Here is a 17,912-nt window from a genome sequence, read left to right on the forward strand (position 1 = left end):
CCCAACTGACTGGAAGAGGGGCCTTGTTGTCCCTCTCTGGAAAGGAAAGGGTGATCGCCAAGACTGCAACAACTACCGAGGGGTGACGCTGCTCTCAGTGCCGGGCAAGGTCTTTGCTCGGATAATTCTTGATAGGGTTCACCACCATCTGCTTGAGCACCAGCGTCCTGAGCAGTCAGGCTTTACACCAAAGAGGTCAACGATTGACCGTATCCTTGCACTTCGTGTCCTCACTGAACGCAGACGAGAGTATCGGCAGGGGCTGCTTGCAGCCTTTGTTGATCTCTGCAAAGCATTCGATTCAGTGAATCGGGATGTCCTCTGGAGGATTCTTGGTCTTTGTGGGGTGCCACCAAAACTGATCGATCTGATGTCTGAACTCTACTCTGGTACTGAGAGTGCTGTGAAGTGTGGTGGTACCATCTCTGTCTTATTTCCAGTTGTTACTGGAGTTCGTCAGGGATGTGTACTGGCCCCCACACTTTTCAGCACTTGTATGGACTGGATTTTAGGGAGGATGTCGGAGAGATCAAGTTGCGGTGCATCGTTTGGCAATGTCAAGATCTCGGACCTTGATTTTGCAGATGATGCAGTCATCTTTGCGGAGACTTTCGACATCCTCTTGGGGGCCCTCGAGGTGCTGAATGAGGAGTCGGAGCCGTTGGCATTACGGGTTTCTTGGGTCAAAACTAAGATCCAGGCTTTCGGTGACATCTTGGATGCTGCTGTCCTGTCTGTGTCTGTATGTGGTGAGGATGTTGAGGTCATGGAGAGATTCACTTACCTTGGCAGTGATATTCATGTCTCTGCTGGCTACGAGTCAGAGGTCAATAGACGTCTGGGTCGGGCCTGGGGAGTCATGGATTCACTGGATCATGGGGTGTGGCGCTGCCGGTACCTGTGCGTGAGGACGAAAGTCCGAGTCTTCAGGTCCTGGGTACTTCCAGTCTTGCTCTATGGGTGCGAGACTTGGACTCTGACCAAGAATCTGAGACGGAGACTTAATTCCTTTGGTACCAGGTCTCTTCGGAGAATCCTTGGCTATCGCTGGTCGGATTTTGTTTCCAACGAGCAGTTGCTGAGAGAGACTCGGATGAGATTTGTTACCTGCATAGTCCGTGAGCATCAGTTGCGGCTGTATGGACATGTGGCTCGTTTTCCTGACGCTGATCCTGCTCACCAGATTCTCTCAGCGAGGGAGTCTCATGAGTGGAGGAGGCCAGTGGGCCGACCACGTGCCTCATGGTTGCAGCAGGTTGACCATCATCTCAAGGAGATGGGGATGGGCCTGGCATCTGCCTGGGGGATGGCCAGACGGAGGCCCCTGGAGTACCGGCGGAAAGTGGACGCAGCGACGCGCTGTTCTGGCACATGCTCCCATACCTGACCTGACCAAGTCATTCGTTATATCGAAGACTAAAAATGGTGCATGGTGCTTCCTTGCTTGGTGCTCATCATTTAAAAAGGATATAGCATGGAAATATATAGAAAGAGAGAGAGGGAGATAGAGAGCGAGAGGAGTGATAAGCATGAGGGATAGAGAGCAGGAGGGAAAGGAGAGCGGGAGAGAGAGGAGTGGGGAGAGAAAGATGGGCAGAGGAGAGAGGGGGAGGGGGAAGGGCATTGGGAGGGAGAGAGAGAGGGGGGAGAGAGTGTAAGGAACGAGAGAGGGGTGGTGGAAAAAACAGGAGGTGGAGAGAGAGAAGAAGAGGGGGAGAAGTTTCCTTCTGTATCCTTCCTGCATATCCCATTCCTCCCCACACCCATTGTTTGTCCAAGTCTCCCTCTATTTTGTGCTTCCACTCCGCTGTTAATGTCCCCCCCCCAACTCCCCCTCACTACTATTTCTTTTGTCCTGTTGCTACCTCATCCGTTCAGTGTTCTAGCTCTTCAACAAGCCTTGACTCTTTATACAAAGTAACTGTCATAGGTTGGAAACTATTGTGTGTAGGCTTGCTGGGCCAAATGGTCTCTTTCTGTGTTGAAGTTCCTTGAAAGGGAAGTCTTCTATTATATACTAGCAAATACCACCCGTCGCTTTGCTGATGGGACTAACACGGGGGGGGGGGGGAGCAAAATAGAGGGGAGAGAAAGAGAGGATGGGAGAGGGAGAGAGTGAGAGAGGAGTGGGGGAGAGAGAGAGTGAGAGAGGAGTGGGGGAGGGAGAAAGAGTGAGGAGGTGGAGGGAGGGAAGAGATAGAGGAGGGAGGGGAGTGAGGAGGGAGGGAGAGTGAGGAGGGAGCGAGAGTGAGCAGGGAGGGAGAGTGAGGAGGGGTGGGTGGGTGAGAAGGGAGGGAGAGTGAAGAGGGGTGGGGGAAAGGAAGGCAGTGAGAGGTGAGAGGAGGGGAAGGCTGGCATGTGTGGTGGAGCATTAAGGCCCAGTCACACCTTGACGTTTTAGCCAGCAATGGCAACGTATTAAAATGTATGTAAAACGCTGGCTTACGTTGAACTTTTGATGGTTTTTTTTAAAGATTCAGACGTATTCATAACGACTTGGTCTTATGCATAACGTATTAGTAACGGACACAGAACGTTTCGTTGTGTTATAGATAACTTATACCAACGAATGCTGAACCTGTTGTCGGCCTTCACAACCTATGCCCAACGATAGTCTAACTTATGCATAGCGCGCTGCACGCATCGCCGACGATGACGTGGCGTAGGTTATGAAAAGGCTGCCGCACAACTATTCAATCATAACCGCCGCAGAAATGGAAGTGTCAACATCGCAGTCACACCTTGGCGATCTTGCCAGCGTATGCCGACCTCTGAAAAATGTGTCTAAAACGCTGGCGCACGTCGAATACGGTATGGGTAAGTTTGGTATGCGTGAATAGAACGCTAAAGTACGCTATCGTACGTCGTATTAAGTGGAGTACGTCTTGTAATTTTGAACATGTTGAAAATTTTACGACGTACTTGCCGTATGACACACGCTCCGCATGCGATGGGAATAAGTTGTACGCACGATATGCGATCGGTGACACACGTCAACACACGTTACTTGTAAGGTACTCATAAGTCGAAACACGTTGAGGTAATGGTTAGTGTCAGTGTTCCAGACTCCCGGTTTTTATTTTTCTTCGGTATGACGGTGTTCAGTGTACAGTGCGGTTATGATTTAAATCGTTGAGCGGCAGCCTATTAATTATATTATAACCGCACTAGAAATGGAAGTGTCAAAATCACCATCATACCGAAGGAAAAAAAAAAAAACCAGGGAGTCTGGAACACTGACGCTAACCATTACCTTGACGTGTTTCGACTTATGAGTACCTTACAAGTAACGTGTGTCGATGTGTGTCACCGATCGCGTAACGTGAGTACAACACGTTACTCATAGGTTAGAAATAAGTTTCAGGTACGCTAAACATTACCTCGACATGTTTCGACTTATGGGTAACTCACAAGTAACGTGTGTCGACATGTGTCAACGATCGCGTGACGTGCCTACAACTTCTGGCCAGCGTTATGCGGAACGTGTGAGTCATACACTGGAATCAGTCTTAAAATTTCAAGCATGGAAAATTTGAGGACAACCGAAAAGTACAACGTTTAAAGCCAGCGTACAATGGCGTATGGCATTGTTTTTCAGCGTGCTCTCAATGTTATCAAAACTTACCCATAACGTATTCGACGTGAACCAGCGTTTTCGACAAATTTTCCAAAAATCGGCATAAGCTGGCTAAAACGTCAAGGTGTGACTGGGCCTTTAATTACGATTCATACTGTCTCATCAAAATAGTTCTGCATAAAATAACAGTGATGATAGAAACAAAATAATCTCTGAAATTCATTTTTGACTGATCACACTATAAACACTGCCCAGACACGTCCGAAGATAAACACCGTCAGGACATCATCAGCATCTGGACACGTCTGGAGAGAGGAAAGAGAGATGTGTCGGAGGGTGCTGCTTTGTATAGGTGGGGACAGAGCGAGGATGGGAGGGAGGGAGGGAGAGAGAGAGAGAGAGAGAGAGAGAGAGAGAGAGAGAGAGAGAGAGAGAGAGAGAGAGAGAGAGAGAGAGAGAGAGAGAGAGAGAGAGAGAGAGAGAGAGAGAGAGAGAGAGAGAGAGAGAGAGAGAGAGAGAGAGAGAGAGAGAGAGAGAGAGAGAGAGAGATATATATACACACGGGGAGGGGAGTTAGCGGAGAGAAAATGTTATGCTTTATGAACAACGCCCACACAAACACACACACACTAACACATACACACACACACACACTTAACACACCCACACAAACACACCCACACTAACACACCCACACAAACACACACACACACTAACACACCCACACAAACACACACACACTAACACACCCACACAAACACACACACACACACTATATTCGTGCTTGCCCGATATCGGTAACTCTTCAGTAATCGTCAGATTTGGAATCGGTGTGATTACCGACTACAGTACGTACTGTCTACAACCCAAACACCTCGAGGTGCTTTCACCCTTGTTTTGGGGGAATTTCAATAAACAAATAATAAAAACAATTTTGCATTTCAAACATTTCAAGAAAATGTGCAAAAACATTATTCTTTCTAACTTGCTGGCAGTCATAGCCTGGTGTTGGCTTAGTGGTTAGGGTGGTGGCTTGGGATCCCAGGGTCCTGAGTTCAAGTCCCATTGGCTGCTGAATTAACACCAGGGGGTTGACTCAGCCTGTCATCCATCTGAGGTCGGCGAAGTGAGTACCAGTGTACTGGTCCCGGTGTATGCCCCGGTTAGAATAGGTGTACCATATCCCTGTGTGTCGTAAGAGGCGACCAGGGTTGGCGTCAGGAATGGCATCCGGCCATAAAACATTGCCTCAAGAAAAAGCCTAACCCCTGCACAGCAGGGAAAAATGGCTGTAAAAACGGTCATTTTTTTTTTTTTTTTTTTTGCTGGCAGTCGTCATGTGACGTGTGGAAAACAAATTAGCCCTGTATTTCAGAAAGCACGTCAATACGGCAAACGGCTCGGAAATTGGATGTTACCAAATATATTTTGCTTTGAAACTCACAAAGAGAAACCATATAACCTTTGTAATTCGTGTACCCCTACCTTGTAGCAACTGCCGACTGTACATCCTGATTGGGACACGAACTGCACCGCTATCCACTGTAGGGCGCTCGGCAAGTGGCTTAAGCACTCGTGCAAGCACTTCAGTTAAATGGTTGATGAGGAACGGCTTGCCAGGCTGTCGCTGCATACCAAATAGGATCCCTTTAACTTTAAAGCCAGTCTTCACCGCGCCCGCAGCAGTTATAGGCCGGGGGCCAGTGGGACCTACCTTGCACCGCCCCCCCCCCCCTGCGACAATTTTTCACTGATACCACACACAGTGTTCATATATATATATATATATATATATATATATATATATATATATATATATATATATATATATATATATATATATATATATATATATATATATATATATATATATATATATATATATATATATATATATATATATATATATATATATATATATATATATATATATATATATATATATATATATATATATATATATATATATATATATATATATATATATTTATATATATATATATATATATATATATATATATATATATATATATATATATATACATCCCAAGTATCAGAAAAAAGATGTTCCCAGAAAAATATCTCATTTGCACGATGCTTTATTAAGCTGTTTCCATGGCAACCAATCAAAAATAGACGAATCTCACAAAGATCGGCAAAAATGTCAATATCTCTATCAAATATAAACATAAAATCACAAAATTGGTGTCAAATTAAAGCTTATACATTTACATATTAAAATATATTTTGTTTATGCTAATTAGCTCATTTGCATATTAATTCAATTTGACTTCAAGACAATAATTCCCACAAAAATGCAAGAATTTCCATTTTCTTTCCTTGTAATTACCACACATGTCAGTTTTTTTGTCAAAAAAAACATTACTTAAGTGTTTCCAGATACAAGCCAAGTTACTGTATCCCCTTTCTTCCAGAGTTACCAGATGTTTGAAAGCCTACTGGCCACACACCAGATCTGACAAATGGTTTATCTTCACATTTTTCACCTGCATGTGCACTCTACTATGAAGTAGATCGATACAATGGCAAAAACTATGAGGAGATGATTTGCAATCTGTTGATTTCAGCTTTTCACCGTGACAGTCTGGGTTCGAAAAGGCTGAATTTGCCAGATCAGTGATATAAATATCACACAAGTTGGTGAGCTTCATGACTTTCCCTCCAGAGAGTATGTGCTTTTCAACTACATCATACACCATGTCAAAAGCATATTTATGGGCCTTCTCAAGGTGCTGCTGATACAACCTAGCCTCATCATCATCTCCCCTGCCTCGTTCACTGTCCGACGTATAGGTTTTTCGGCAACTGGGATGAAATTGGGCCTCTGCCGGAAAAAGGTCAACATTTCTTATCCGAGTCAACAGTTTTTCATCCTTCTTTGCTTCAGCAGCCTCAACAACAGTCACCCATCCATCAGGTTTAAATGTTGTCGTCGCCTCTGTCGACCATGTCCCTGAACGTTTGACTGCAATTCTGCCTTCCTTGTTACAGAATATGCAATCAGGACTGAACAAAACAGTTTGTCCATTGGCCGAACCTCTCCGTGATGTTCAGGAACCCCCTGAACACTCTGCTGTAGGTTCTGAGCCGTGAAGACGGTCCAAGTTCCTTGTAAATCGTTGGTAACGAGTTCGATGATATCCATGGTCGTCACTTATTACATCTGGTATTGCTTCACAAGCAGAGAGCATACGGGTCTAAGAACCGATTGGCTCAGACAGTCGCCTAGTACGTATGTTCTTAAGGTAGCCGAGTCTCTCTGCCGGATCACTGACGCTTGACATATAGGTGAATCGATCACTCTTTGCTCCCTCACAATGCAGGATACATATCTGTCTCTTTTTTTGCACTGACATCAGTCTGTTCCTGCTTTCTCTTCTGAGGTTTCATCTCCGTGCAACGAATTGGGCCATCAACGCACTATGTCTGCAAGAAACAAATCAAATTGGTTATTCAATGTATTGTTGTATATGACAATAATTATATATACAATTAAAACGAGAAGGAGCAGTGTCAAGCTGTAGATTATGATATCACAGCATGCATACCTACACCTCCAGGCTATAGAGCCATACAACCTCACATTTACATCGGCGGAAGCGAAAAGTGACAACACACAGACGTGCACGCAAAAAAAGCGATAACAATATGATCCCCCGTACTGGTGATCGGGGATTACAATTAACATATCATCCATAAAGACTATTCAACATCTCTGACAACAAAGGAATCTGTTCACTTTATTCATTGACCCTCCAAACATAGGTGTAGACTCCTCATTTACAAATGTCCATGCTCCGGAAGGTGAGATATTTATAAAAATGTAAGTTTCCATAATGGCGGAACCTAATTAGCATATTAATGCATTTACAACTATTTTCACTACTTTTACCCAAACAAAAGAGTTATGTGTCCTTTAAACACCACAACCATCATTAGTCACAGTTATGTATTATATCAGGCCCAGGTAATTAGTTTCAATGATTAATTTGATTTAACATGATTTTTGAACGATTCATTGTGCTTTGTATTTTATGCTAATTAATCTACTTTAAAAATTCAAAAATTATAATTTAAAAATTTTCGCCAACCTGGCTTATATCTGGCAACTGACATGTGTGGTAATTGCAAGGAAAGAAAATGGAAATTCTTGCATTTTTGTTGGAATTATTGTCTTAAAGTCAAATTTCATTAATATGCAAATGAGCTAATGAGCATAAACAAAATATATTTTAATACGTAAATGTATAAGCTTTAATTTGACACCAATTTTGTGATTTTATGTTTATTTTTGACGGAGATATTGACATTTTGCCAATCTTTGTGAGATTCGTGTATTTTTGATTGGTTGCCATGGAAACAGCTTAATAAAGCATAGTGCAAATGAGTTATTTTTCTGGGAACATCTTTTTTCTGATACTTGGGATATATATGAACACTGTGATATCAGTGAAAAATTGTCGCCGGGGGGGGGGGCTATGTAGGTCCCACTGGCCCCGGCCTATAAATGAAATAAAATTAATTTGTTCAAATAATGACTTTATCCACAAAAGAGTTGCTGTTTAATGTAGAATAACCTTGGAGACATTGCAAAGTTTAATTGCACGTGAAATAAACATTGTACATAATCCGCCACGTTGCCTACTGGTCTGTGCACGCGTCACATGGTACATCAGTTCGCGATCCGCGCGAATGTTATAACTTTGTTTTAAAACATCCGTTTTTCACCAGATTTGCTTTGATCCCCTATAGAGCACCTCGAGAAACCTCTGAAAACATAGACACAGACCTGGCAGACGCTATGGATAGGCGGTCCCTCTGGGGGACAGGGCGTGATGTCAAGTAGTGAATGCATTAAATCATATAGCTCAATGAAGCTAGTTAATTTTGGCACATTCTTAAATCTTTTGTTCACTCAATATAATTCTCCACATTTTCTTGTGTACATATGGAGAAGGCAGGAACATAACCTTGCTTGCTTAACGCAAATAGGTATATTCTATATAGGCTTAGTTATAAGACTCGTTATTTCTTTAAATTATCACATTTCACAACGGATTTCGACACTGATTTAGTCCGGACAATATCCGATCCTTAAAGGCGAAATAATATCTCGATGATATACTTACTTTAATTATTCTGTGAGAGTATATCGTGAAAAATTGCATCATACAATGCGTGAAATCGCTCCAAGCTCCTGATATGAAAACTAAAGTACTCACAAAAGTGATGTACGTATGCAGCGATTCGAAGCTATTATGAACAAGCATTCGATAATATGAGTGAGGAAAGTGAAAAAAACAATTTTATCGTGAAGGAATCGTTGCCGCTTGTTCCAAATCAAGGCACGGTTGAGCAGACCAAAAAACATGGCGGCTTCAGACCCCGGCGAGGTAACCCAGGATATGCCTTAAGAGCCCTGAGAGCGAGATGGCCGAGGATGCTGCCTAATGAAGGATATAATTAAATAATGCTGCTAATTCTCTTCAAAGGGGGTGTTTTAATTAACCAAAGCACCCAATTTTCACTCTTGCACTTCCTTGGAGATTTCTTAGTATGCATGCAAAGTTTCAGGCTGCTAGGTTTCATGGTGTTGGGGTTATGGAGGAGACACACACACACACACACACACTGGCATTTATTAGTAGAGTTTGCGAATCATGGTGTCTGTGCGTTCGTCTGTCTCCAGTTTATGGCATCCAATTCCTGTGCTGCATTTGAAAAGCTCAACATTCACTTGTGAATTGACAGGAGAACAGGCATGAATTATGTTTTTGCCAAATTGTATTTTGCCCTCTTTTTAGACAAATCCAACGCACGCCACCCGACGTTGCACCACCATTTCACGGTGGTTCGGTATAAGTAGCTCACGGCTTTGGTTCTGAGTGAAACCAAGAGTGCAATACAATTAACCTTTTTAAAGTCCATGAAATAATTTAAATTGATAGATTGACTTGTACTTTTGCTGAGAAGGGGAAACTGCATGTGCAGTTGTGTAGTACACTTGAAAACAGCGTCAGTCCACCATGATCGATTTTTCATCGCATTGACTGCATCAAAATGAATTTGCACCATCACATTTTTTGAGGTTTATTTATTTATTTGTTTATTTGGGTCAATATTAATAACCACGGTAGTTTATATGTTTTTGAACTGATACCTATAAAATACATGTGAAATTTGGAAAATCTTGCCGTAAAGTCCTTTTCATAAAGTTGTTCGAGAAAAGTTAATGAAGACAACACTTCTCTGTAAGAGAATTCAAAATGTTCGGGTTGATCGCCTTTCCTCATTGGCAATTCCTGCTCCATAAGTTACCTGCCACAACCAAAGTGGCTCCGCGAATGATGGGTCCTCTCGATGGGAGATCGGGTTTTGACACGTTAACGCTCTCTCTGTTTCGTGTGTCCGGTGTTGGCCATATGGTTAGGGTGGTGGGCTTGGGATCTGAGGGTACTGAGTTAAAATCCCAATCAGCTGTTGAATTAACACCAGGTGGGGTTTACTCTGCCTGTCATCCTTCCGAGGTCGGCAAAATGAGTGCCAGCTTGCTGATACGCTGCGTCGGAGTGGCGACCCGTCCAGGATTGTGTCCAATAGCCAAGGAGACTGCTTAGGCAGCACCAACGCTCTGCACAGAGTCTGGTCCCAATGGATGGATGCTTCAGCGTGAATAGCTTACAACTCACAGAGTCATGGTGAGCTCGAAACCACTTTCATTCAGTGTTGGGGAGTGACTTTCAGAACATTTTTGTTCAGTCGTTACAGCAGTGGAAGTAGTTTCATCGAGTATGAAAGGGAGTGAGTTGATTGTCCATGGTAGAACTGATTATCCTCCATCTCTTCTTCCTCTTCTTCTTCTTCTTCTTCATCAGTTTCAGTCTTTGCCTTCCTGATGCTTCATTGGATCAAGTGAAGAGTGCAGAAGATCAAGTGCAAAAGGATGTACACAGTCCCTCTTTACTTTGGCGCGAGGCTCACTTGAACTCGATAACTTATGGCCACTCATGGAACCAAACTGAGATTTTGATGTTGAAACTTTTCTATCTTTCACAGACTTGAACCTGCCATCGTCATCAAGCCTTCATCATGCATTCAATCAGACTGTCCGTCTTGGCCTTTAAAAACACAGAATACCGAATAAAATGGTAAAAGTCACCTGCCATAAAGGATCACAAACCGCTGACATTTAATATACCTTGCCCTTCATCGGAGCAAAAGAGAAGAACGCCAAAAAAACATCCCTTCATCAGAACAAACGATGACAAGGCCACAAAGCATCAGTGATTTGTGATCTTTTACGACGTATAGTCATTTTATTCTCGTGTCTTTAATCTCTTGTGCCGCCAACGCAGACCGCTCGTTCTTTGCTGGAATTAGCAACTATTTCTGTCTTGACAATCGGCCATTGTCACACTTTCATGCGTGATCCACTAACAAGCTGCTTCCAGGACGGTGTACAAGCGCTCTCTGTGGCCGATACCTTCAAAATTTTGAGGTGGTGGTCCATTGGTGACAGCTTTCCACAGGGAAGTGACAACAATGTTGCGTCCCCACCCCCAAAAATGATTGCAGTAAAACTCACTCAAAGCTCCGTTTCCTTCATATCCATTATTGAAGACCTCATTGTCTGAAAAGTAACTGAAACTTCAAGTGAAGCAAGGAAAATGAAAAGATTAACAAGAGCTTTGAATTGACATGGAGGAGTTTAGTACGAAGATGACTGGAGTCATACGAGGCAGAGGAAGAGGAGAGTTTTTCGATGGAAGTAAAGGCTGGACCAATGGGTGCTCGGGGTCTGCAGGAGGGATAGGATCCAAATGCCTTTTTCCTAATTTGTTTTCAGCGCTCTGTTCCCCATTAGTGCAAGCAGCTGCATCACGCACTGTCCACCAGCCCTCCTGCAGTCCTCATGACGCTTATAAAACCTTCCTCCAACCAGTGCCTGGGTCTTCCTGGTCCTTTTGAAATCGATGACCCGCTAGCACAATGAGAGAGAGCGAGAGCAGCAGCTGGTTTACATCTAGCCACTTTACTACATCCTCTACAACACCTGTAGGTGAGCCACTCGGCTATCGTGAACAATTGGTGAAGTAATCACTTCCTTCCATTTCCTTAACCGGGAACTTTGCTCCAAAACGCTCATTTATAAGCTCCTCGTTTGACATTCCAGCAATTGTCTCGGGAATATCCTTTCATTTCAACTTTTGGTTTGAAAGTGGGAGTGAAAATTTCTATAAATCCTGTTCTCAATGATCTCTTTTGAGTCTAATTCCATGCAAAGGTAGTCAAGCTGGAGACAGTGTGACCTGACAAGCAAAATTTTGTGAAATTACTTTGAAAAAAGCAGGTGAAATGTTTTTTTCTTTTTTCTTTTTTAACATTTGTCAGTTGAAAGCAGCAGTTCGTTTCCTGAAAGCATCCCAGAACTCTAACAAACTGCATTTGACATTCCCTTTATGCGAAGAGGATTGCTCAGCTATCAGCCACACTTAAGTGGAGGAAGGCAAAACCATTATTGTTTCACTCTTTTTCATTTACACATCCTCTATTCTTCAGACAGAAAAACAACTAGTTTCACTCAAACATGCTAAATACGACTCCATTTTTTGAGCGGTAAGTCAGTTTACCATAGCTCAGTAAGCCGGCACGTTCATGCTGCATGTCGATGGCGGAATCACACCAACTTCCCGTAAACCTCAGCCTGGTGCAGTCTGTCTCTACCGCCAGACCTGATTGCAGGCTGAGTCAGCCAGGCTCTGTTCAATACTCCACTGCTTTTGCGGTAAGGCTCGAGTAACGCGTTACAGCTGACTGTGTCGCATGCACTTCTTCACATGAGTTATTTTTGTACAAGATCTGTCCAATTCTTTCATATTCCACAACACGATTTCCTGTTTTTGCAAAAGACCACTTTCATTGCCTAATAAGGTTTTCAAACTCGCATCATGTCCATCTCAGTTGCTCCCGACCCGAACCTATGGGTTTGACATACGAGGTCGTATTCAAAATATTGTCGGAACGAGATTTTAATATTGTTACTATAACGCCAATTAGTGAACATAATTTATCAAGGAAATTTATTTCTTGATAATTATATATTCATATACATATATATAAATTTTTTTAATGGCATTTCTTGGGCATTTGTGAATATCTCTTTCCAATGACTTTTGGAACGCCTCATGGTGCTTTGTTCTACAAGTCACTCACCTGACCCGTCCACCAAGTTTCGTAAAAATCCGTCCATAACTTTTTGAGATGTCATGCTATGTATTGTTGCAGTCCTATGTCTGGATGGTGAAAAATCACTTAAAAAATTATTTTTACCCAACCTACCCAACTCATCCACCAAGTTTTGTCATTATTAAGTTTGTCTTCCTGCACCTAGTCAGAGTGCCATCATGCGATGAGACACCTGCTTCATTAAACTATTTCAGACAAAGTTTCGTCCACATTTTAATGTGCCAATGTTGCACATTACTAAAATAACCGATGAAGTGAAATATTTGGTTTTACTGGCGAAAGAAGCGATGGTTTCAACACCAGTTAAAGTTTTGCATACTTTTCCCAATCGGTTAGACGAGTTAAACCAGATTTTGCAAAACAAAACCAACACAGGCCTTGTATACCTGTACTATGTATAGACTATTTGTATGGGATCAGCTTTCAAGTTCATAACCAAAGACCATTGTTTAACTGAGATTTCTACACTATTTCTTTTCTAATCGGTGTTCTAATTCTATGTTACGTTTCATTTTCTTTTGATGTTACGATTTGGAGACCGCTTCTTTTTCCGTATTTTCTCTTTCTGGTGTCGTGATGTCGCTCTCTTTTCTTCCTCGTGTTTCTCAACACAAGACTTCCCGATCTCGAGGAGTCTTTGCTGTGCCGTGATTCCAATCTCGCGATCTGTCTCATGTCTTTCGAACAATTTGACGCTTTAGACATATTGCTGGCGATGAGCGAAGGCTGAAACGCCTGCTTCAGACTCTACTCGAGCCACGTGACCGTCGGGTTCTGGATTTTGGAGATTTTCCTGTGTCGCGCTGCACAAACATGTCGAGATCTATAGATATTGTGCCATGGTCGTTCTGATTCGTGTGGCACGATGTGTCCCTTTGCGGTTGATCGTGTGCTTCGGATCTGACGTGAGAGATGTAAGAGGCCGTAATGCGCCATTTTCATTGAACATTTTCATTTAAGCTAATTATTTGATGGGAACGGAGCACAATGCACGGGATGTCTTGCCACGAGGGGTGCTTTGATTTGCATGTTAAGTGCAGACCATCGTTTTGCCTCTGGCATGAAAACCTACCCGACTAGTTGAGAGGTGCAGTAATGGTGCTGCACGGCGCTGGAGGCTATGAGACACAGGGTGTGGTCTTTGTTGGTTGCCATTATGTTGCACAAACTGTTTTAATGGACACTTTGCAACAGGGAGAAGCAACAAGGCGGCACGGAAATGGAAATATATATGCATATATTTTCAGTTTATTGTGTGCTTATCGCCTTTTATCTCCTTTATTTGCCTGGTGTTGGCTTAATGGTTAGGATGGCAGGCTCAGATCCTCGACTCCTGAGTTCCAATGTCACTCGGCCTTTGAATTAATACCTGGTGGGGTTGACTCAGCCTGTCATCCTTCTGAGGTTGGTAAAATGAGTACCAGCTTGCTGGAATGATTGAGCCATTCGAGTATCCTGTATCGGAGTGGTGACCCATCCAGGATTGTGCCCAATAGCCCAGGAGACTGTTTTGGCAGCACTGATGCTCGATACAGAGTATGGTCCCAATGGATGGATGGATGGATCTCCTTTATTCCTTCATCTCTCCTGCACAGTCTTGTTCAACTTTGAAACACTCAAACAGGTTCAAAATGTCATTGAAAGCTCATGGTGTGTCTGACTTTTTCTTCTTGTGTGTACATTTGTGCGGTCAACTCTACGTGACCAAGACCATTCACCTCGTCTTCCATGCTTTCGGCGGTGACCAAAGTACCTTTAATGCTGCTATTCTCTTATCTCAGCAACACGATAAGATGAACCGCACTTCCTATCAAAATATTTTGCTGGTGACGCCAACTTCATGATGGATAGTTTGACCGATTAATGAAACACTTTTTTTTAAAAGATCAAACTTGATCCATTGCTGTGATTTAGCGTCTGAGGAGCAGAACTGGAAATGTTGCAAAAGGAAAGGAAAGTGCACGGCACCATCTCAGGTTCCAAGGCCAGACTTTATCGGGCTGCTTTGTGTTTTCATGGTCATCTTTTTCATTCAATTTTACTTTGTTTCTCTGTACAATATTGAGGCTCATGAAAAGCAAGGTGACGGAGGGTATGGACAGCAGGCCAGGGAATTAACAAATGAGAAAAGAGTGGAGGGGGGACACAGTGACCTGCCAGTAAGGGTTCATGCGGGGAGTAAAGATTGTGGGTATTTGTTTGTTTGTTTGTTTTTAATTCATTATTTTATCTTACAACGATATGAGGCTCCCAATGGATGTTGAACATCGACCACAAGCCGATCAAAAATCAGAATACTTTTACATCTATTAATTAAAGAGCATAATTGGAGTGGACAAATTAATACGATAAACACGATCTGAACCCAGCATCCAAGTATCATGAGCTGTGGGTTTACATTGGGACGCAAACAGACCTACGGGTTTATTTTTCAAAGTGATTTGAAATATTCCTTAAACTTAAGTCCATCGGGAAGGAAGTTTAAACGATGTCAATGCTGTGCTTGCGGCTGCACTTCCCGCACAAAGGATGCAGATGGGAGTGTTCTGATCGTGGACCTCGACTGCAATTCGACTCGACTGCATTTGTTCAAAACCCCTATATACTCATGAGCCTCGTAGGAGCGTAACAGGTATCCATTCGAAGTCAGCAGAGCTTGAAATTAGCATGGTGACCCCCACGATAACATGGGTCTTTCCAGAAAAGGCACTCAAATAAACACCCCCATTAGAGAAGCCTTGATTAATTATATCAAAACAAAAGTTTTGTGAATGATCTTAACTTACATAAACATCTCCGTAGTACTGGTGCGAATCTTTTCTGTACTTTTGTTTGTTATTCAACTTTGCCATTATGCGGATTGTATTGCGTGTCGGTTTTTTGGTTTGCATCATTTTTCGGTTTATTAATATGTTTATTTGGGCCTTACCCTTACCCTTACCTAAACTTTACCTCACCTTTACCCTACCAGGCTGGTACCCCATTGATTTTGTAATGTTTATGATTCTTCTGCCGCGGCGGCCATATTTCGGTTTATTACTTACGAAATCTAAAGATTTCGTAAGTATATTGATGACTTCCGTTTCTGTTTGTTTGTTTGTTTGTTTGTAGGCACGATAACTCGAGAACGGAAGAAGCTACCAATGTCAAATTACACCACGTGATTCAGGAGGGTGATGGCTAGTGCTGATTAGATTTTGGTCAAAATCGGTCAACGGTCAAGGTCACAGTGAGGTCAAACATTCGATTTTTGATGGTTTGGTACAGAATCATCGTAGAAACTTCTGGTTTGCGTCGCTACCTTCTCTAGAGACAGCTTTTATTAGACAAGGTCAGAGGTCAAGTTGACGATTTCGTAAGTACCAGTCTATGACTGCTTGTTTGTTTGTTTGTGTTTGTGTGTTTGTGTGTTTGTTTGTAGGCACGATAACTCGAGAACGGAAGAAGCTACCAATGTCAAATTACACCACATGATTCAGGAGGGTGCTGGCTAGCGCTGATTAGATTTTGGTCAAAATCGGTCAAAGGTCAAGGTCACAGTGAGGTCAAACATAATTCCATAAATTAATGTGGAGAAATGGAGTATTTTTGCTTCGCTCGACGTTACGAGTTCGTTTTAACTTCAATTTTAATTTTGTCTTCGGTTTTTGCGATCGCTTAGGATGCTTAAAACTCGGTTGTCGAAATTCTGGTAAAAATCGGATGTTTTGTAGACGTTTTAAGATTCCATAAAAAATATTTCACTCACCGCGTCACGGGTCGTCACGTGGTGCAGCGCGCTCGAGCAGAGGCGTCGTTGATCATGTAAAGGTTTTGCGTGTATGTGTGTGCGCGCTGACGGTGTTTTTGATAAAGATGGTGTTTAAAAGTCACTTTTTTTATCCCAATAAAGGTTATCGTCGCATGCCTGACTCGCTAAGCCGTCGGATTATGTAAAGGTTGTTGGTGGATGGCCGAATATTACGGTTTTGTGACTTTGATAAAACAATATTAAATAATTGCGTCGAGAAATGGAGATTTTTGCTTCGGTCGACGTTACGATTTTTGATGGTTTGGTACAGAATCATCATAGAAACTTCTGGTTTGCGTCGCTACCTTCTCTAGAGACAGCTTTTATTAGACAAGGTCAGAGGTCAAGTTGACGATTTCGTAAGTACCAGTCTATGACTGCTTGTTTGTTTGTTTGTGTGTGTGTTTGTGTGTTTGTTTGTAGGCACGATAACTCGAGAACGGAAGAAGCTACCAATGTCAAATTACACCACATGATTCAGGAGGGTGCTGGCTAGCGCTGATTAGATTTTGGTCAAAATCGGTCAAAGGTCAAGGTCACAGTGAGGTCAAACATAATTCCATAAATTAATGTGGAGAAATGGAGTATTTTTGCTTCGCTCGACGTTACGAGTTCGTTTTAACTTCAATTTTAATTTTGTCTTCGGTTTTTGCGATCGCTTAGGATGCTTAAAACTCGGTTGTCGAAATTCTGGTAAAAATCGGATGTTTTGTAGACGTTTTAAGATTCCATAAAAAATATTTCACTCACCGCGTCACGGGTCGTCACGTGGTGCAGCGCGCTCGAGCAGAGGCGTCGTTGATCATGTAAAGGTTTTGCGTGTATGTGTGTGCGCGCTGACGGTGTTTTTGATAAAGATGGTGTTTAAAAGTCACTTTTTTATCCCAATAAAGGTTATCGTCGCATGCCTGACTCGCTAAGCCGTCGGATTATGTAAAGGTTGTTGGTGGATGGCCGAATATTACGGTTTTGTGACTTTGATAAAACAATATTAAATAATTGCGTCGAGAAATGGAGATTTTTGCTTCGGTCGACGTTACGATTTTTGATGGTTTGGTACAGAATCATCATAGAAACTTCTGGTTTGCGTCGCTACCTTCTCTAGAGACAGCTTTTATTAGACAAGGTCAGAGGTCAAGTTGACGATTTCGTAAGTACCAGTCTATGACTGCTTGTTTGTTTGTTTGTGTGTGTGTGTGTTTGTGTGTTTGTTTGTAGGCACGATAACTCGAGAACGGAAGAAGCTACCAATGTCAAATTACACCACATGATTCAGGA

At 42.6% G+C, this 17,912-nt stretch overlaps 1 protein-coding gene across 9 annotated transcripts in view; it reads left to right on the plus strand.

Moving 5' to 3' along the window:
• The window catches only part of LOC147025825 (transcriptional enhancer factor TEF-1-like), a 135,644-nt gene that overhangs the window by 18,247 nt on the left and 99,485 nt on the right, over positions 1-17,912 (plus strand). The window contains exon 1 of one of the 9 annotated variants that reach the window (XM_085880663.1): positions 17,766-17,784. The exons of the other annotated variants lie outside the window; for them this stretch is intronic. The gene's annotated coding sequence lies outside the window, so the exon portion shown is untranslated. Of the gene's footprint in view, positions 1-17,765; positions 17,785-17,912 lie in introns of those variants that run through there. 9 annotated transcript variants of the gene reach the window in all.

This window comes from Eptatretus burgeri, chromosome 5, assembly GCF_056783735.1.
Source record: "Eptatretus burgeri isolate ZD-2024b chromosome 5, Ebu_testis_v1, whole genome shotgun sequence".
Classification (NCBI taxonomy): Eukaryota; Metazoa; Chordata; class Myxini; order Myxiniformes; family Myxinidae; genus Eptatretus; species Eptatretus burgeri.